We start from the raw sequence: 21598 nt of genomic DNA on the forward strand, positions 1-21598 counted from the left end.
AAAGGCAACTAATAAATAAAGAAGGGACTCTTAAAATATCAATGATAGAACAAGAGATTAAAAATTGATAGAAAGTGTAAACGAAGGAACAAAAAGAACATTGTTGTGTAGAGTTTTAAATGCAGATAAAATATTGTTATTTTCAGCTAATCAAGCAGCAATTAATGGTGCCTGCTCAAATTGATCAGTGTGGTATATTTGATAACATAAAGAAAAGAATGAAAAATCTGGTAAGTACAAACAGTTGAGGTTGACTTATCATCATGGGAGACACTTATGCAGGACGTTGCCAAGACACACAGCTAAAATAAGGAAATATCCTTCGGAATGGGTCCGATGCACGACCAATAGACACTAATGCCATGGCCTCAGGCTGGCTTGTTGTCAAAACCAGTACTGCGACATATGACAATGTATTTTCATGCTACATATAAGGGAAGGAGTTGCAGAAAAGGATGGCTGTTTTAGAGCTATGAAAGATGTATCAGAGTGAGAAAGAAGATCCAGCATAGAATAAGTGGATGCTTAATCATCATTAAGGGGAGGATAAAACGCCTTTGGCTCCCTTTTACCCTGCTGAAAACAAGAGCGTACACACAGAGGAGAAGGGATTTAATCCGACATATAAACCCCCTGCTTAGAACAGTGAGGACAATGTGGAAGAGAACAAAAGCAGAGAACGCAAATATATATCGACACACAATGAAAGTAAACAGCGTGATGAGAGGAAGGACAGGCAAGATAAACAGATGGAGAAAGAGGAAGAAGCAAAAGTAAATAAAGGACAAAGCTAAGGGAATAAAAATAGTACAGAATGAATGGATGGGAGGACAGATATTACTCAAGCTGGATGATAATGGTATTGATGGGGTTTGAGAAAGAGAAGAGAGAGAAGAGCGGGAAAAGAAAGAAAAGGAAGAAGAGAAGGCATATAAAAAAGAGAAAGAAAGAGAACTTAAGTAAAAGGAAGAACGAAAAAGGCATGAGGCAAGGAAAGAAAAGGAAAGACTAGAAGAGAAAAGACAAGAGGAGGTAGAAGCGCAAACAATGCAAGAATGTAGGTTGCAACAAATGCGAGAGGAAGATAGATTAAGGAAGATGAGGAGACCGGAAGAAGAGATGAACAGAAGTAGGAAACTAAAAGATGATGAGATAGATTATCTATGTTATAAAAGCATAGTGCTGATCAATAGTTCCTCATTATTTGAGCATAAGCAGTATGTCAGGCATGGCCAACACAATATTTCCAATTCCAATTGACATATGGCCCTCTTCATTAAGAAACAAAGGACCATTTGTTTACTTATTTATTTATTATAACATTTGTAAAGCACCTACGTCTGGAGGCATAGAGGTGCTGTTTCAGGAACAGTTACTCTCAGGGTGACTTCACATGAAAGGGGAGGGGGGAAAAAGCATTACTGACATGTAGGATGATTCATAATGTTGCTCACTGGGGCATGCAAGGGGCACGCCTTGTAATATCCATAGTTTAGGAAAACAACAACGTTCCTAGGGCTTTTCTGAAGGCCCAATATGATTCCTCCGCTCGTATGGCATGTGGGAGGGCGTCCCAGTGCTTGACTGCTAGCGTAGGGCATCTAGAACCACCTCCTCTGACTCAATTGAATTTAGGAGTTGCGAGGCGGTGTGCTTACGGTGACCTGGTTGGTCTGACTGATTTAGCTCCTGCAATTTTCTGGCCCAGGTATACTGGCACAGTATTCGACAGGCCTTTGTGAGTGATCGAGAGTGTTTTGAATAGGATCCTTTCACGGATGGGGAGTCAGTAGACGTCTCTCCTAGCTGATGAGATATGTTCTCTTTTGGAGATATTGAGTGCAGAGCGCAGGGCATTGTTTGGATTATCTGCATTTTGTTGATGTTTTGTTGGGAAGTAACTGCAGAGAGGGCATTACAATAGTCTAGTGTGGCCCCTGTTTCAACCTGAACAATGGTGAGGCAGCTGGACAGTGTCAGGAATTGTCCGGCAGCATTGATCCTCTTGGTTATCTAGGCAGATGAAGAGGCGGTCTAGTTCACTTAACACGTAATTTGATAGTGGCGTAGATGGAACCCAAACGTTGTTACTGAGGTGGAGACCTGATCAGATTTCCATCAATGGTGAATTAAGTGAATTGTGTTGAGCTTCTTCAGTTTTGCTTGTGATCCTACCATTAGGATCTCTGTCTTGTTGTCATTAAGGCGTAAATGGTTTGTGGCCATCCATACTGGATTGTTGAGCAGATCTTGTTGATGGTGAGGGAGTAATTGTCATAGATATCAGTCAGGGGGAGAAGGATCTGGGTGTCGTTGGCATAATTCGTGTACGAGATGCTGATGAAATCCAGAAGGTCGAAGAGGGGTCTGGTGAAGATGTTTTATAAGGTGGGTGAGACGCAGGAGCCAGGTGATGGGATCAGGGGGACGCTGGCTAAATCTGAAAAAACTCTCTTTGATCTTCCTTCCAGAAAGGAGGCCACACAAGTGGTAACTTCTTGGGAGAAGTTGGCGGCTGCTGTGAGGTGATACCATAGTATATTGTGGTCCACTAGGTCAAAAGCAGCTGATAGGTCAAGTAGGCAGGCTCGTTTCCCCATATCTCTAATATTGTAAGGTTGTTTTTTCAGGTCTAGGAACGCTGATTCCATGCCATGCCCAGGCCTGAAGCCTGATTGTCGTGAGCCTAGGATATGGTAAATTTCCAGTATCCTAACCTGAAAAAGAAAAAACTCACATTGCATATAAATGACGTATAGGTGCCAGGCTAAATACATTTTACTCTGTCTATCCCAATTACTAACAACATTCAACCTTTCACATATCCCAATGTTGAATACAACTTTTTCTGGCTCTGACTTTGGCTAGGCAATACCAGAATTATTATTCTAGAGTGTACCTGTTGCACCATAAATAGAAATTATAGGTAATTACACACCCATCGACACAACATCTTTATCTTACACAAATCCAAAGTTGCTTGGAAACACAATCCATATATTATCACAACACATCCATCACTGCACTTGCACCATGATGCATCGCCACCCTCTGTCCTCATCTTTCACCTTACCATTTTCCATGTTCTCTTTTTCAGCAGACTAACCTCTGAATTTCCAGGAGAAGCCTCAATATACCACTTTGCGGACAAGGATCAGCACTTTGGAACTACTACAATGGTTAATCGGTGCAATACAAAAATATATTAACATCAGGTATGCCCTCTTACACAGGGAAAAATGTAGAAGTGAACCTCGACAAAGACACATGTGTTGTTCCCATGAGGGGTTGTCTGCCCATGGCAGTGGCGGCTGGTGAGTTGTAAAGCTGGTGGGGCGTAAGGTTTGCAGAAGGAATTTGAGAGCGAGCGCGTGCAGTGCGCAAGCCCACACCACCCAAGAGGAGTGTGGGGGGTTTCTCCGCCCACAACATTATTTTGAAAAATGGCCTCCAAAATGTGCTATTTACTGTGTAAAACCCACCAAAATATGACATGAAAAGCATTAGGTTTTACCTACTAATGGTGGTACATTATTCTTACGTATGCAAGTGTTATGGTGTATTTTACATCAGCTTGTTTTGAGAATAGCTGGTACTATGATGTATGCATAAAGAAATTCATCATTATATAGTCAGTAATGATGGAAAAATATAATTGTGCCATGCTGTTACTGACATTCATATGTGTTCATCCTCTCACTTCTCAGGCCTCTTCAACCCCTCCTACTCCTCCTGTTCTCTGCGGCCCATGTCCTCTTTTTCTCAGGCCTATTCCATTCCTAGCCCTCCTTTTCTCTGTAACCCCTGTCCTCTATCTATCAGGCCTCTTCCACTCCTAGGCCTCCCCGCTCCTCTGTACCCCCGTCCTGTACCTTCTAGCCCTCTGTACCCCCGTCCTCTTTCACCTGGCTCTGAAGTAGCCCATAAGGTGGGCGCAGTTGCACTCAACAAAAGCACTTACATAATTCAAAGATGTGTTGGAAACAGATATAGCTGCTTCAAAGTGTGCTTTTGCTTTAACCACTTTTGCAATTTGATTCACATTTTTCTTAAAATGAGCAAAAGTGTTGAGAGAATGCATTTTCCTAAGAAGACACCATTTCATCAACAAATGAACCTCAAACTTGCGTTGCATTTCTCGTCTTCAAATGAATCGGTGTAAGCAATCACCTCCCAGTCCCGACCCTAAACCAGGAAACCGTGAACCCTCATTTGTCTGCATCAACAAAATCTGGGTTCATCCCGTTGTGAGAAAGAGGGGCTGACAGGGGAGGAGGGGTAAGAAAACCCTTCACAAACCATATCCTCTACAAAAGACATTAAAAAGCATATGGAGAACAGAAGAATAACTCATCTAAATAAAATGAGTTTCTAGTCAACAGGGGCTCTGACTGTTCTGTCGAGGACAACAGACACCAATAGCTATGTCTGTCAAGAACTTATTAGATACAGTTCAAATAAGCAAGAAATATGGTTTCCCAATAGTTTCCCACTGTCTGGTAGGACTATTACACTAAACTGCATGAGATTATACTGGTTATACTGTAGATGGTACATAATGATGTAGGATCTGGGACAAATTAGATAGCGTTTCGTGCACTTCTTAGGGGCTTCCGTGGCTGCACAGGGTTTGCCTCACTTCTGGTATAGCTGCAGCAGCGGTGTGAAAGCTGCGACGTGACTTGCTTGGCAGGATTCGGGAAGGACCTCCCTCCCATTCAAATCCCTCAACATTCTACATGCACCATGTCATGGAAACAGGGCAGTTTTCGTAAGCACGCTGCTTTAGGTCCCGCGGGCGCCCCTTTTAAGACATGCTCTTAAAATATAAGACTGTGTAATACTCATTTTAGCTACCCCAATTGATTTTGTCAGGGTTCATCAAGTGCGTTAGAGAACAAATGCACTTTCAATCCGCTACCACCACCAGCTTTCGTGCCTGTTATATTCCTCCATGCCCAATACGCCTCCCCGAAAATTGAACATTTCCAAAAATATTCCCGCCCTTTGTACTATTCCCCATCTCCAGAAGGGCGCCTGATGGTGATTGCTTTGCCAAAAGCTGGACACTTTATACTGGAAAAGTCTCTCACGTTAAATAGCAAAGCAGGATCTTCACAGACAACAACCTCACACTTTAGACTCAGTCACTCACATGGAGCTTTTCAAAATCTCCGCTTTGAGGCCACAAAAGACTTCCGAAAATTCATAAGAATTCCACTAAGCCCCCAGGCAGACCCATTGTGTCGGCTATCGACTCACTGCTGGAACCGCTGTCTGTTTACGATGAGTTTTTCTTAAAACCATTTGTGCAGGAGATGCCGTCATATGTGAAAGAGTCGACCCACATGATTAATATCATTAATTTTATTGAAATTGAAGGAGATGTCCTTGTTACCATGGATGCTGAGTTGCTTTACACGACAATTCCACAGATAGAATGCCTGCATGTGTTAGGTCATTATCTGAACAAGAAAACCAGACCACACTTGCCCCCCACTGAGTTTGTCCAAGAGTGCATTAGGTTAGCTATGACCAAAAATGTCTTTTTGTTTAAAAACAACTTTATAAACAGGAGAAAGGGGTCAGTATGGGGGCCACTTTTGCCCCCGATGTCGCAAATTTATATATGGCTGAATATGAAGATAAGTTTATCCTGGGACAACAAAACCTGCTTATGAACCATTCTCAAGGCACATTTGAAACTTTGGCATCGGTATATTGATGATGTTTTTCTAATTTGGAGGGGATCCATTACATCTCTCACTGAATTCCATGAATGGCTAAATCAATGTGATACGAACATAAAATTCACTATTGAATATAGTCACCGTTAGGTTAGCTTGCTTGATCTCTTGATTAAAAAGACTGCGAATCAATTTACAACTACTCTTTTAAAAAACCAACCGATAAGAATTCCCTACTACATTTTAACAGCTTTCATCCTGCTAGCTTACGCCAGAACTTACCGTACGGTCAGTTCTTACGTATTAAGAGAAATTGTTCCGAGAAGGATGAGTTTAAGCTCCATGCAGAACAACTAAAGGAGAGATTGGTAAATAGGGGGTATCCAAGACGGTTGGTAAAAGACCAAATGAAAAGAGCCAAAAACACTAGTCGTGAGACTTGTTTGATCACACGAGAAAGACACAAGAATGAACGTCTTGTATGTGTAACTACATTCAATCCAGTCAGCGGGGATGTAAAAGGAATCATTAACAAACATTGGAATTTAGTCAAACAACCTGGATCACTAATGAAAAAACCCATGTTTGCGTTTAAACGCAACCAAAATTTAAGACAAAGATTGGTCCATATTTATAGGGAGCCAGCAAGGGAGCCTACTATCAATGACCAATGGGGTCTGCCGCCCATTGTCGGACACTTTAAATGTGGCAAAAGTGTCACGTGCCCCCTAACTGAAACTAAACGAGAATTTCAATATGGTCAAATAATCTGGAAGATGAACTGCCATACCAATTGTCTGACCAAAAATGTGGTGTACATTATCAGTTGTCCCTGTCAACTTCTATATGTGGGTAAGACCACACGTGAAGTTAGACGGTGTATATCAGAGCATAGGAGCTGTATATGAAATAAAGTGGAGGATAAGCTGCTAGATGAACATTTTGTTAGAATGCAGCATAAGGACACAGACATGAGGTGGTTTGTATCCAACACATTAAGAGCAACACGAGAGGGGGCGATATTGGTACGACATTACATCGCACTGAACAGAAATGGATTCACACTCTTAATACAGTCCAGAAACTGAATGTTTTGGTAGAATGGAACTGATAAAAAACTGATCTGGAACATGAGACGATGGGTCAGAATGGACACACAGCAATGGGGATACCGTGCAGTTAAGAACTACTGTGATCGCTACATACTCCCTATGTTATATACAACCTAGACCCATTTTGCTTGTTAGACAATTGGTTTTCTATCTATATGCATACTATTGGTTGATTCAAGTTTCAAGACAGTATTTATCTACATGATGTATATATAAATATACAATTAAGCCAGTAGTAGATATATGTCAATTCGAGCTTAATGATATAATCTATTGGCATTTTTATGTCTATATTTATAAAGGGCGGTATACGACATCTGGGTTTGTCCCATATAATCTGCAAAAGCCCCTGTTAACGATTATCAGTTGTATCTAATTCCATTGCGATGTATAAACCAAATTGCTGTGTGTGTCTGTATTGTTATACTGGCCCGTGCACCCAGTTCCTGAAATCAGGGAGTGAAGCTAAACATGTATAATTTCAAGGCCCTTAATATGCGGCTTTTTGACAAGCGATTGTGTTTTTGACCCTCCTTCCATTTATTTATCTCTCTGGCACCCTCAGTATGTTTTTCGAATGGCCGCGCATTAATTAATGTCCCAAGCTCCAGCTCATGTTATTGTATTCTATATGAGCGACGCACGGGTGTTTGTCTCGCCGTGTGCCTTTAAGACACTGTGTTTTCTGCTCATTCCAATGCTCTAGTTGTTAGTCCTTTTTTGGTGTTTCTGGCACCTTTTAAAAGATAGTCCTTTGACTATGTTTAGCCTGCATTGACTTTTTGCTATGTTTGTGCTGGTGTCGAGTGAGTGAACACATTTTTCCACGTAGAGGGATGCACGTTTTCCATTCAAGGTAAGCGTTCCCCCCTTGTGAGAGCGTGACCCAGAGACACGCTAGAGGTTTTTGTAGTGTGGCATTAGGATTGCTCTGAGGGGCGCCGCATATTATTTAGCGGCGTTCCGTTTGTTTTTAATTTATTTTGTTACACTTATTACAATTTTCTCTAATGCGGCACGATACATGGATAAAGAGGCCGTTTGTTATACGCGCATACTTGCGTTACCTGCGTACATGGTGTAGTGGGCATCATGTGAGTGGTGCTTTCGGTATCACTGGTTTTATATATGTCATACATACAGTCTACACATTATGGGTGTTTACTTTGTGAGGAGTTGGCTATGACGAGATTTTGCATTGCCTGATTAGTTTTACAGGTGTACATTTTCTAATGCGAATGCATTTGCACCCACGGCTTTAGTGGTCGAGTGTTTTTCAATCGCCACATATATGCTGTAATTGTTACATGAGGTGAAAAATCTTCACACAGTTGTCATTGTGTGTTTCTTTTGTAGCCTTGTGATTGGCCTAGTGACCAATAGACTTTGGGAAGTGGTCTAAGCCACTTTGTAAGTGGTCTAAGCCCTATTTTGAATGTATATTATGTATGGCCATAGATATGCACACTGAGTATTCGGTTTTTCCAAGAATGCTGAGTGGTGTTTCTGTTGGTTCTACAGGTACAGCATACACACTGATGCCAGTGGAGGATTAATTTCCGCTGTCCCGTTCACCTTCCCTTAAGTTGGAATTTGGTGGTGAGTAGGGGCCTATGTGTTTATTGAATTTGAACACATTGTGACATTATTAGTCACCGACTCTAAGAAATAAGGATGACACTATGGTTTTTATCATTACTTTTTTAGATTTACTACTGGCCCATACACGTTGAGAACAAGGCGGAGCATTTACTCCAAGCCCTACGTCCTGAAGAAGGTCTCCGACCGAAACACGTGTCGACGCTTTTCTGTGAGAAATATCTGGTCAAATTTGGCATCAGATACACAACGACACCTGATACTATGGACTGGGTCACTGTTTGATGTGATAACTGAAAAGATTTGGTGTAACAATATTTACAATGCTTATTGATGTACTAAACACTTGGGTGTTTTTAAATTGGAATGTCTGAATGAGTCCTGTATGTGGTTATGATTGATGGTATGAATCGACTGTTCTTTTATAGATTTTTATGATATTAAGATGAAGTTTCCTTGTGATGAGTTTACTGAATAAAATTTGATATGTATTGAAATTTTGTTAGTGTCATCCCATTCTACTAATCCAATTTTGGATATCTGCACAAAAGACTCCAGACAGAAATTAAACAGTTATAATTGAACATACCACTGCTACTGCTACCTGGGTCACTTCAGTGATAGTCTAGAGCACACGGAAGAGACCTAGGCCAGCCGCTGAGCCACTAAAAGACATTCAATGCCCCGACAAAAAGCACACACTGACCTTGCCAATACCATGTTTCTAGCCAAATCACACGCTGCCAAGATGATAGTTATGTTATGTTATTGGTACTTGTATAGTGCACCGTCACCAACGGAATTGGTCCCCAGGCGCTCTGGTGGATCTGTAAACAGGAAGGGTGGGGTCGGGAGGAGGCGAGAAGGAGAGTGGGAGATGTGGTGTGCTGTTGGCAGCTTCAGCTCGGTTGACACCGAGTGCTGGGCTTTGGTGCTAGTATTGGATCGGATGAAGGCCTCGAATGCTGTGGGTGAAGTTTATGTGTTGTTGATGCAGTGTAGTAAAGTGCGTGCAGATTGCTGGGACAGAGATGGTTGTGTGGTTTTGTGTGGGTTTAAGTAAGCAGAAGATTGAGGATTGGGTTAGTGGGGTCTGAACCTAATCTTCAGGTGTGGGACTGGGTGGGTGATATCTATTCTTAGGTAATCTAGTGTGACCCTGGTCAGTTAAGGTTTTGAGTGGTTCAGGGTTGCGGTCATGTTGAAGTGTTGTCCTAGTGGGTCCATCTTGGTAAGCGTGTGTATTCAGACGTTCGTATCCTTCTGTCGTAACTGATTCTTTGATTTCCGTGGAGCGAACATTCTTGAGACTGTTGTTTAGTTGTAGTTTGTGTGGTGGGGCATTGTGCTTCCTCACCCATTGCCTTGGGCACATGATGCAGTGCTTCCTTTCCCTCTCTATGATTTTTTCTAAGGGCTGATGGGGAAGGTCATAGTTAGGTCCATGTCCTCTTGATGATTTGTTCTAGTTTGCTATGTTTACTGTCTTTGGTCGTATTGCGAGTGTCTCCCGTTTGGTCCTTCAGTATGCCGTTGGATAGGTGTCTATTAGTCGGGAGGACACCAGCCTGCATCTCTCACTGAGAGTCAGGTAGGCCAAGTGTCCCGCGGCCGTCATTGAGTTTTAGTTACGGAAATTCTTTGTCTTCTAAGAAGTTTAGTCAAGGAGTTTCCTTAACTAAAACTTAATGGCGGCCGTGGGACACTCGGCCTACATCTCAGTTTTAGTTAATGTGGCATGGAAGACTAAGAGTTTACTTAACTAAGAAGCCAACATAAACACAACTTATTTGCTCACTTACCTGGGGCTGCAGCAGCACATGTCCATCCGTGGATGGGCCTGGTTCAGGCGAGTCCTCCACCACCACACCAGCAAGCAACTAGGATCAGATGGAAAGAACAAGAAGAAGGTGAGGCACACCGTGTGCCCATGACCCGACTCCACCCACACGGATTATCCAACACAACCTTTTGCTATGCTCCTGCATGGCCTGAAATGCTAGTACAGGAGTCAGGAGGTTTCCCCTACTACTGCACTGTTTGCGCAGATTACCGACAGTGAGAGGCCACCCCTCCAGCTCCCCGACAGCCTCCCAAATGAGAGGATGGGAAACGTAGACTGCATGGAGCTCTGAGCTCCACGCCCGCTACATGGTAGAAAATTGACGTAGTCTACGTAGATCCGGACGCGCCCCGCTGCTAGGTTGGGCAGTAGCAGGCCTGGCAGTCCAGCATACTGCATGCAGAGCGACAGATTAATAAATAAATAATTAATCTGCCACTCTGCAAAAATTGATTTAATTAATTCTGGCACAGCAAAAAAGAGTTGTTTCTTCTTCTATCTGTGGCGGGGACATGGTTTATAAATATGTCAGTATAAAGCTTTTGTTGTATTTAAACCAGTACATATAAAATGGTTTTTAAAAATAATGGCGTATATTTTGATTTTTTGATCAATAGACTGACGTCAATCAGAAGGATAAAAATCAAAGGCAACTAATAAATAAAGAAGGGACTCTTAAAATATCAATGATAGAACAAGAGATTAAAAATTGATAGAAAGTGTAAACGAAGGAACAAAAAGAACATTGTTGTGTAGAGTTTTAAATGCAGATAAAATATTGTTATTTTCAGCTAATCAAGCAGCAATTAATGGTGCCTGCTCAAATTGATCAGTGTGGTATATTTGATAACATAAAGAGAAGAATGAAAAATCTGGTAAGTACAAACAGTTGAGGTTGACTTATCATCATGGGAGACACTTATGCAGGACGTTGCCAAGACACACAGCTAAGATAAGGAAATATCCTTCGGAATGGGTCCGATGCACGACCAATAGACACTAATGCCATGGCCTCAGGCTGGCTTGTTGTCAAAACCAGTACTGCGACATATGACAATGTATTTTCATGCTACATATAAGGGAAGGAGTTGCAGAAAAGGATGGCTGTTTTAGAGCTATGAAAGATGTATCAGAGTGAGAAAGAAGATCCAGCATAGAATAAGTGGATGCTTAATCATCATTAAGGGGAGGATAAAACGCCTTTGGCTCCCTTTTACCCTGCTGAAAACAAGAGCGTACACACAGAGGAGAAGGGATTTAATCCGACATATAAACCCCCTGCTTAGAACAGTGAGGACAATGTGGAAGAGAACAAAAGCAGAGAACGCAAATATATATCGACACACAATGAAAGTAAACAGCGTGATGAGAGGAAGGACAGGCAAGATAAACAGATGGAGAAAGAGGAAGAAGCAAAAGTAAATAAAGGACAAAGCTAAGGGAATAAAAATAGTACAGAATGAATGGATGGGAGGACAGATATTACTCAAGCTGGATGATAATGGTATTGATGGGGTTTGAGAAAGAGAAGAGAGAGAAGAGCGGGAAAAGAAAGAAAAGGAAGAAGAGAAGGCATATAAAAAAGAGAAAGAAAGAGAACTTAAGTAAAAGGAAGAACGAAAAAGGCATGAGGCAAGGAAAGAAAAGGAAAGACTAGAAGAGAAAAGACAAGAGGAGGTAGAAGCGCAAACAATGCAAGAATGTAGGTTGCAACAAATGCGAGAGGAAGATAGATTAAGGAAGATGAGGAGACCGGAAGAAGAGATGAACAGAAGTAGGAAACTAAAAGATGATGAGATAGATTATCTATGTTATAAAAGCATAGTGCTGATCAATAGTTCCTCATTATTTGAGCATAAGCAGTATGTCAGGCATGGCCAACACAATATTTCCAATTCCAATTGACATATGGCCCTCTTCATTAAGAAACAAAGGACCATTTGTTTACTTATTTATTTATTATAACATTTGTAAAGCACCTACGTCTGGAGGCATAGAGGTGCTGTTTCAGGAACAGTTACTCTCAGGGTGACTTCACATGAAAGGGGAGGGGGGAAAAAGCATTACTGACATGTAGGATGATTCATAATGTTGCTCACTGGGGCATGCAAGGGGCACGCCTTGTAATATCCATAGTTTAGGAAAACAACAACGTTCCTAGGGCTTTTCTGAAGGCCCAATATGATTCCTCCGCTCGTATGGCATGTGGGAGGGCGTCCCAGTGCTTGACTGCTAGCGTAGGGCATCTAGAACCACCTCCTCTGACTCAATTGAATTTAGGAGTTGCGAGGCGGTGTGCTTACGGTGACCTGGTTGGTCTGACTGATTTAGCTCCTGCAATTTTCTGGCCCAGGTATACTGGCACAGTATTCGACAGGCCTTTGTGAGTGATCGAGAGTGTTTTGAATAGGATCCTTTCACGGATGGGGAGTCAGTAGACGTCTCTCCTAGCTGATGAGATATGTTCTCTTTTGGAGATATTGAGTGCAGAGCGCAGGGCATTGTTTGGATTATCTGCATTTTGTTGATGTTTTGTTGGGAAGTAACTGCAGAGAGGGCATTACAATAGTCTAGTGTGGCCCCTGTTTCAACCTGAACAATGGTGAGGCAGCTGGACAGTGTCAGGAATTGTCCGGCAGCATTGATCCTCTTGGTTATCTAGGCAGATGAAGAGGCGGTCTAGTTCACTTAACACGTAATTTGATAGTGGCGTAGATGGAACCCAAACGTTGTTACTGAGGTGGAGACCTGATCAGATTTCCATCAATGGTGAATTAAGTGAATTGTGTTGAGCTTCTTCAGTTTTGCTTGTGATCCTACCATTAGGATCTCTGTCTTGTTGTCATTAAGGCGTAAATGGTTTGTGGCCATCCATACTGGATTGTTGAGCAGATCTTGTTGATGGTGAGGGAGTAATTGTCATAGATATCAGTCAGGGGGAGAAGGATCTGGGTGTCGTTGGCATAATTCGTGTACGAGATGCTGATGAAATCCAGAAGGTCGAAGAGGGGTCTGGTGAAGATGTTTTATAAGGTGGGTGAGACGCAGGAGCCAGGTGATGGGATCAGGGGGACGCTGGCTAAATCTGAAAAAACTCTCTTTGATCTTCCTTCCAGAAAGGAGGCCACACAAGTGGTAACTTCTTGGGAGAAGTTGGCGGCTGCTGTGAGGTGATACCATAGTATATTGTGGTCCACTAGGTCAAAAGCAGCTGATAGGTCAAGTAGGCAGGCTCGTTTCCCCATATCTCTAATATTGTAAGGTTGTTTTTTCAGGTCTAGGAACGCTGATTCCATGCCATGCCCAGGCCTGAAGCCTGATTGTCGTGAGCCTAGGATATGGTAAATTTCCAGTATCCTAACCTGAAAAAGAAAAAACTCACATTGCATATAAATGACATATAGGTGCCAGGCTAAATACATTTTACTCTGTCTATCCCAATTACTAACAACATTCAACCTTTCACATATCCCAATGTTGAATACAACTTTTTCTGGCTCTGACTTTGGCTAGGCAATACCAGAATTATTATTCTAGAGTGTACCTGTTGCACCATAAATAGAAATTATAGGTAATTACACACCCATCGACACAACATCTTTATCTTACACAAATCCAAAGTTGCTTGGAAACACAATCCATATATTATCACAACACATCCATCACTGCACTTGCACCATGATGCATCGCCACCCTCTGTCCTCATCTTTCACCTTACCATTTTCCATGTTCTCTTTTTCAGCAGACTAACCTCTGAATTTCCAGGAGAAGCCTCAATATACCACTTTGCGGACAAGGATCAGCACTTTGGAACTACTACAATGGTTAATCGGTGCAATACAAAAATATATTAACATCAGGTATGCCCTCTTACACAGGGAAAAATGTAGAAGTGAACCTCGACAAAGACACATGTGTTGTTCCCATGAGGGGTTGTCTGCCCATGGCAGTGGCGGCTGGTGAGTTGTAAAGCTGGTGGGGCGTAAGGTTTGCAGAAGGAATTTGAGAGCGAGCGCGTGCAGTGCGCAAGCCCACACCACCCAAGAGGAGTGTGGGGGGTTTCTCCGCCCACAACATTATTTTGAAAAATGGCCTCCAAAATGTGCTATTTACTGTGTAAAACCCACCAAAATATGACATGAAAAGCATTAGGTTTTACCTACTAATGGTGGTACATTATTCTTACGTATGCAAGTGTTATGGTGTATTTTACATCAGCTTGTTTTGAGAATAGCTGGTACTATGATGTATGCATAAAGAAATTCATCATTATATAGTCAGTAATGATGGAAAAATATAATTGTGCCATGCTGTTACTGACATTCATATGTGTTCATCCTCTCACTTCTCAGGCCTCTTCAACCCCTCCTACTCCTCCTGTTCTCTGCGGCCCATGTCCTCTTTTTCTCAGGCCTATTCCATTCCTAGCCCTCCTTTTCTCTGTAACCCCTGTCCTCTATCTATCAGGCCTCTTCCACTCCTAGGCCTCCCCGCTCCTCTGTACCCCCGTCCTGTACCTCCTAGCCCTCTGTACCCCCGTCCTCTTTCACCTGGCTCTGAAGTAGCCCATAAGGTGGGCGCAGTTGCACTCAACAAAAGCACTTACATAATTCAAAGATGTGTTGGAAACAGATATAGCTGCTTCAAAGTGTGCTTTTGCTTTAACCACTTTTGCAATTTGATTCACATTTTTCTTAAAATGAGCAAAAGTGTTGAGAGAATGCATTTTCCTAAGAAGACACCATTTCATCAACAAATGAACCTCAAACTTGCGTTGCATTTCTCGTCTTCAAATGAATCGGTGTAAGCAATCACCTCCCAGTCCCGACCCTAAACCAGGAAACCGTGAACCCTCATTTGTCTGCATCAACAAAATCTGGGTTCATCCCGTTGTGAGAAAGAGGGGCTGACAGGGGAGGAGGGGTAAGAAAACCCTTCACAAACCATATCCTCTACAAAAGACATTAAAAAGCATATGGAGAACAGAAGAATAACTCATCTAAATAAAATGAGTTTCTAGTCAACAGGGGCTCTGACTGTTCTGTCGAGGACAACAGACACCAATAGCTATGTCTGTCAAGAACTTATTAGATACAGTTCAAATAAGCAAGAAATATGGTTTCCCAATAGTGTCCCCCTGTCTGGTAGGACTATTACACTAAACTGCATGAGATTATACTGGTTATACTGTAGATGGTACATAATGATGTAGGATCTGGGACAAATTAGATAGCGTTTCGTGCACTTCTTAGGGGCTTCCGTGGCTGCACAGGGTTTGCCTCACTTCTGGTATAGCTGCAGCAGCGGTGTGAAAGCTGCGACGTGACTTGCTTGGCAGGATTCGGGAAGGACCTCCCTCCCATTCAAATCCCTCAACATTCTACATGCACCATGTCATGGAAACAGGGCAGTTTTCGTAAGCACGCTGCTTTAGGTCCCGCGGGCGCCCCTTTTAAGACATGCTCTTAAAATATAAGACTGTGTAATACTCATTTTAGCTACCCCCAATTGATTTTGTCAGGGTTCATCAAGTGCGTTAGAGAACAAATGCACTTTCAATCCGCTACCACCACCAGCTTTCGTGCCTGTTATATTCCTCCATGCCCAATACGCCTCCCCGAAAATTGAACATTTCCAAAAATATTCCCGCCCTTTGTACTATTCCCCATCTCCAGAAGGGCGCCTGATGGTGATTGCTTTGCCAAAAGCTGGACACTTTATACTGGAAAAGTCTCTCACGTTAAATAGCAAAGCAGGATCTTCACAGACAACAACCTCACACTTTCCACTCAGTCACTCACATGGAGCTTTTCAAAATCTCCGCTTTGAGGCCACAAAAGACTTCCGAAAATTCATAAGAATTCCACTAAGCCCCCAGGCAGACCCATTGTGTCGGCTATCGACTCACTGCTGGAACCGCTGTCTGTTTACGATGAGTTTTTCTTAAAACCATTTGTGCAGGAGATGCCGTCATATGTGAAAGAGTCGACCCACATGATTAATATCATTAATGATATTGAAATTGAAGGAGATGTCCTTGTTACCATGGATGCTGAGTTGCTTTACACGACGATTCCACAGATAGAATGCCTGCATGTGTTAGGTCATTATCTGAACAAAAAAACCAGACCACACTTGCCCCCCACTGAGTTTGTCCAAGAGTGCATTAGGTTAGCTATGACCAAAAATGTCTTTTTGTTTAAAAACAACTTTATAAACAGGAGAAAGGGGTCAGTATGGGGGCCACTTTTGCCCCCGATGTCGCAAATTTATATATGGCTGAATATGAAGATAAGTTTATCCTGGGACAACAAAACCTGCTTATGAACCATTCTCAAGGCACATTTGAAACTTTGGCATTGGTATATTGATGATGTTTTTCTAATTTGGAGGGGATCCATTACATCTCTCACTGAATTCCATGAATGGCTAAATCAATGTGATACAAACATAAAATTCACTATTGAATATAGTCACCGTTAGGTTAGCTTGCTTGATCTCTTGATTAAAAAGACTGCGAATCAATTTACAACTACTCTTTTAAAAAACCAACCGATAAGAATTCCCTACTACATTTTAACAGCTTTCATCCTGCTAGCTTACGCCAGAACTTACCGTACGGTCAGTTCTTACGTATTAAGAGAAATTGTTCCGAGAAGGATGAGTTTAAGCTCCATGCAGAACAACTAAAGGAGAGATTGGTAAATAGGGGGTATCCAAGACGGTTGGTAAAAGACCAAATGAAAAGAGCCAAAAACACTAGTCGTGAGACTTGTTTGATCACACGAGAAAGACACAAGAATGAACGTCTTGTATGTGTAACTACATTCAATCCAGTCAGCGGGGATGTAAAAGGAATCATTAACAAACATTGGAATTTAGTCAAACAACCTGGATCACTAATGAAAAAACCCATGTTTGCGTTTAAACGCAACCAAAATTTAAGACAAAGATTGGTCCATATTTATAGGGAGCCAGCAAGGGAGCCTACTATCAATGACCAATGGGGTCTGCCGCCCATTGTCGGACACTTTAAATGTGGCAAAAGTGTCACGTGCCCCCTAACTGAAACTAAACGAGAATTTCAATATGGTCAAATAATCTGGAAGATGAACTGCCATACCAATTGTCTGACCAAAAATGTGGTGTACATTATCAGTTGTCCCTGTCAACTTCTATATGTGGGTAAGACCACACGTGAAGTTAGACGGTGTATATCAGAGCATAGGAGCTGTATATGAAATAAAGTGGAGGATAAGCTGCTAGATGAACATTTTGTTAGAATGCAGCATAAGGACACAGACATGAGGTGGTTTGTATCCAACACATTAAGAGCAACACGAGAGGGGGCGATATTGGTACGACATTACATCGCACTGAACAGAAATGGATTCACACTCTTAATACAGTCCAGAAACTGAATGTTTTGGTAGAATGGAACTGATAAAAAACTGATCTGGAACGTGAGACGATGGGTCAGAATGGACACACAGCAATGGGGATACCGTGCAGTTAAGAACTACTGTGATCGCTACATACTCCCTATGTTATATACAACCTAGACCCATTTTGCTTGTTATACAATTGGTTTTCTATCTATATGCATACTATTGGTTGATTCAAGTTTCAAGACAGTATTTATCTACATGATGTATATATAAATATACAATTAAGCCAGTAGTAGATATATGTCAATTCGAGCTTAATGATATAATCTATTGGCATTTTTATGTCTATATTTATAAAGGGCGGTATACGACATCTGGGTTTGTCCCATATAATCTGCAAAAGCCCCTGTTAACGATTATCAGTTGTATCTAATTCCATTGCGATGTATAAAGCAAATTGCTGTGTGTGTCTGTATTGTTATACTGGCCCGTGCACCCAGTTCCTGAAATCAGGGAGTGAAGCTAAACATGTATAATTTCAAGGCCCTTAATATGCGGCTTTTTGACAAGCGATTGTGTTTTTGACCCTCCTTCCATTTATTTATCTCTCTGGCACCCTCAGTATGTTTTTCGAATGGCCGCGCATTAATTAATGTCCCAAGCTCCAGCTCATGTTATTGTATTCTATATGAGCGACGCACGGGTGTTTGTCTCGCCGTGTGCCTTTAAGACACTGTGTTTTCTGCTCATTCCAATGCTCTAGTTGTTAGTCCTTTTTTGGTGTTTCTGGCACCTTTTAAAAGATAGTCCTTTGACTATGTTTAGCCTGCATTGACTTTTTGCTATGTTTGTGCTGGTGTCGAGTGAGTGAACACATTTTTCCACGTAGAGGGATGCACGTTTTCCATTCAAGGTAAGCGTTCCCCCCTTGTGAGAGCGTGACCCAGAGACACGCTAGAGGTTTTTGTAGTGTGGCATTAGGATTGCTCTGAGGGGCGCCGCATATTATTTAGCGGCGTTCCGTTTGTTTTTAATTTATTTTGTTACACTTATTACAATTTTCTCTAATGCGGCACGATACATGGATAAAGAGGCCGTTTGTTATACGCGCATACTTGCGTTACCTGCGTACATGGTGTAGTGGGCATCATGTGAGTGGTGCTTTCGGTATCACTGGTTTTATATATGTCATACATACAGTCTACACATTATGGGTGTTTACTTTGTGAGGAGTTGGCTATGACGAGATTTTGCATTGCCTGATTAGTTTTACAGGTGTACATTTTCTAATGCGAATGCATTTGCACCCACGGCTTTAGTGGTCGAGTGTTTTTCAATCGCCACATATATGCTGTAATTGTTACATGAGGTGAAAAATCTTCACACAGTTGTCATTGTGTGTTTCTTTTGTAGCCTTGTGATTGGCCTAGTGACCAATAGACTTTGGGAAGTGGTCTAAGCCACTTTGTAAGTGGTCTAAGCCCTATTTTGAATGTATATTATGTATGGCCATAGATATGCACACTGAGTATTCGGTTTTTCCAAGAATGCTGAGTGGTGTTTCTGTTGGTTCTACAGGTACAGCATACACACTGATGCCAGTGGAGGATTAATTTCCGCTGTCCCGTTCACCTTCCCTTAAGTTGGAATTTGGTGGTGAGTAGGGGCCTATGTGTTTATTGAATTTGAACACATTGTGACATTATTAGTCACCGACTCTAAGAAATAAGGATGACACTATGGTTTTTATCATTACTTTTTTAGATTTACTACTGGCCCATACACGTTGAGAACAAGGCGGAGCATTTACTCCAAGCCCTACGTCCTGAAGAAGGTCTCCGACCGAAACACGTGTCGACGCTTTTCTGTGAGAAATATCTGGTCAAATTTGGCATCAGATACACAACGACACCTGATACTATGGACTGGGTCACTGTTTGATGTGATAACTGAAAAGATTTGGTGTAACAATATTTACAATGCTTATTGATGTACTAAACACTTGGGTGTTTTTAAATTGGAATGTCTGAATGAGTCCTGTATGTGGTTATGATTGATGGTATGAATCGACTGTTCTTTTATAGATTTTTATGATATTAAGATGAAGTTTCCTTGTGATGAGTTTACTGAATAAAATTTGATATGTATTGAAATTTTGTTAGTGTCATCCCATTCTACTAATCCAATTTTGGATATCTGCACAAAAGACTCCAGACAGAAATTAAACAGTTATAATTGAACATACCACTGCTACTGCTACCTGGGTCACTTCAGTGATAGTCTAGAGCACACGGAAGAGACCTAGGCCAGCCGCTGAGCCACTAAAAGACATTCAATGCCCCGACAAAAAGCACACACTGACCTTGCCAATACCATGTTTCTAGCCAAATCACACGCTGCCAAGATGATAGTTATGTTATGTTATTGGTACTTGTATAGTGCACCGTCACCAACGGAATTGGTCCCCAGGCGCTCTGGTGGATCTGTAAACAGGAAGGGTGGGGTCGGGAGGAGGCGAGAAGGAGAGTGGGAGATGTGGTGTGCTGTTGGCAGCTTCAGCTCGGTTGACACCGAGTGCTGGGCTTTGGTGCTAGTATTGGATCGGATGAAGGCCTCGAATGCTGTGGGTGAAGTTTATGTGTTGTTGATGCAGTGTAGTAAAGTGCGTGCAGATTGCTGGGACAGAGATGGTTGTGTGGTTTTGTGTGGGTTTAAGTAAGCAGAAGATTGAGGATTGGGTTAGTGGGGTCTGAACCTAATCTTCAGGTGTGGGACTGGGTGGGTGATATCTATTCTTAGGTAATCTAGTGTGACCCTGGTCAGTTAAGGTTTTGAGTGGTTCAGGGTTGCGGTCATGTTGAAGTGTTGTCCTAGTGGGTCCATCTTGGTAAGCGTGTGTATTCAGACGTTCGTATCCTTCTGTCGACTGATTCTTTGATTTCCGTGGAGCGAACATTCTTGAGACTGTTGTTTAGTTGTAGTTTGTGTGGTGGGGCATTGTGCTTCCTCACCCATTGCCTTGGGCCCATGATGCAGTGCTTCCTTTCCCTCTCTATGATTTTTTCTAAGGGCTGATGGGGAAGGTCATAGTTAGGTCCATGTCCTCTTGATGATTTGTTCTAGTTTGCTATGTTTGCTATGTTTACTGTCTTTGGTCGTATTGCGAGTGTCTCCCGTTTGGTCCTTCAGTATGCCGTTGGATAGGTGTCTATTAGTCGGGAGGACACCAGCCTGCATCTCTCACTGAGAGTCAGGTAGGCCAAGTGTCCCGCGGCCGTCATTGAGTTTTAGTTAAGGAAATTCTTTGTCTTCTAAGAAGTTTAGTCAAGGAGTTTCCTTAACTAAAACTTAATGGCGGCCGTGGGACACTCGGCCTACATCTCAGTTTTAGTTAATGTGGCATGGAAGACTAAGAGTTTACTTAACTAAGAAGCCAACATAAACACAACTTATTTGCTCACTTACCTGGGGCTGCAGCAGCACATGTCCATCCGTGGATGGGCCTGGTTCAGGCGAGTCCTCCACCACCACACCAGCAAGCAACTGGGATCAGATGGAAAGAACAAGAAGAAGGTGAGGCACACCGTGTGCCCATGACCCGACTCCACCCACACGGATTATCCAACACAACCTTTTGCTATGCTCCTGCATGGCCTGAAATGCTAGTACAGGAGTCAGGAGGTTTCCCCTACTACTGCACTGTTTGCGCAGATTACCGACAGTGAGAGGCCACCCCTCCAGCTCCCCGACAGCCTCCCAAATGAGAGGATGGGAAACGTAGACTGCATGGAGCTCTGAGCTCCACGCCCGCTACATGGTAGAAAATTGACGTAGTCTACGTAGATCCGGACGCGCCCCGCTGCTAGGTTGGGCAGTAGCAGGCCTGGCAGTCCAGCATACTGCATGCAGAGCGACAGATTAATAAATAAATAATTAATCTGCCACTCTGCAAAAATTGATTTAATTAAT

The 21598-nt window shown here is 42.4% G+C and overlaps 2 long non-coding RNA genes across 2 annotated transcripts; both read right to left on the reverse strand.

The window, feature by feature from the left end:
* Window positions 1-1294: 1294 nt before the first annotated feature.
* On the reverse strand, window positions 1295-10557 carry LOC138569243 (uncharacterized). The gene is made up of 2 exons (XR_011303184.1): window positions 10201-10557; window positions 1295-2717 (listed from the first exon to the last, which is right to left on the reverse strand). It is a non-coding gene; the product is annotated as an uncharacterized lncRNA (long non-coding RNA).
* A 1623-nt stretch (window positions 10558-12180) lies between these two features.
* LOC138569245 (uncharacterized) lies at window positions 12181-21177 on the reverse strand. Its single transcript, XR_011303185.1, has 2 exons — window positions 21095-21177; window positions 12181-13603 (listed from the first exon to the last, which is right to left on the reverse strand). It is a non-coding gene; the product is annotated as an uncharacterized lncRNA (long non-coding RNA).
* Between the last annotated feature and the right edge of the window lie 421 nt (window positions 21178-21598).

Source organism: Ambystoma mexicanum, chromosome 1p (genome assembly GCF_040938575.1).
Source record: "Ambystoma mexicanum isolate Mex_15411 chromosome 1p, UKY_AmexF1_1, whole genome shotgun sequence".
NCBI lineage: Eukaryota > Metazoa > Chordata > Amphibia > Caudata > Ambystomatidae > Ambystoma > Ambystoma mexicanum.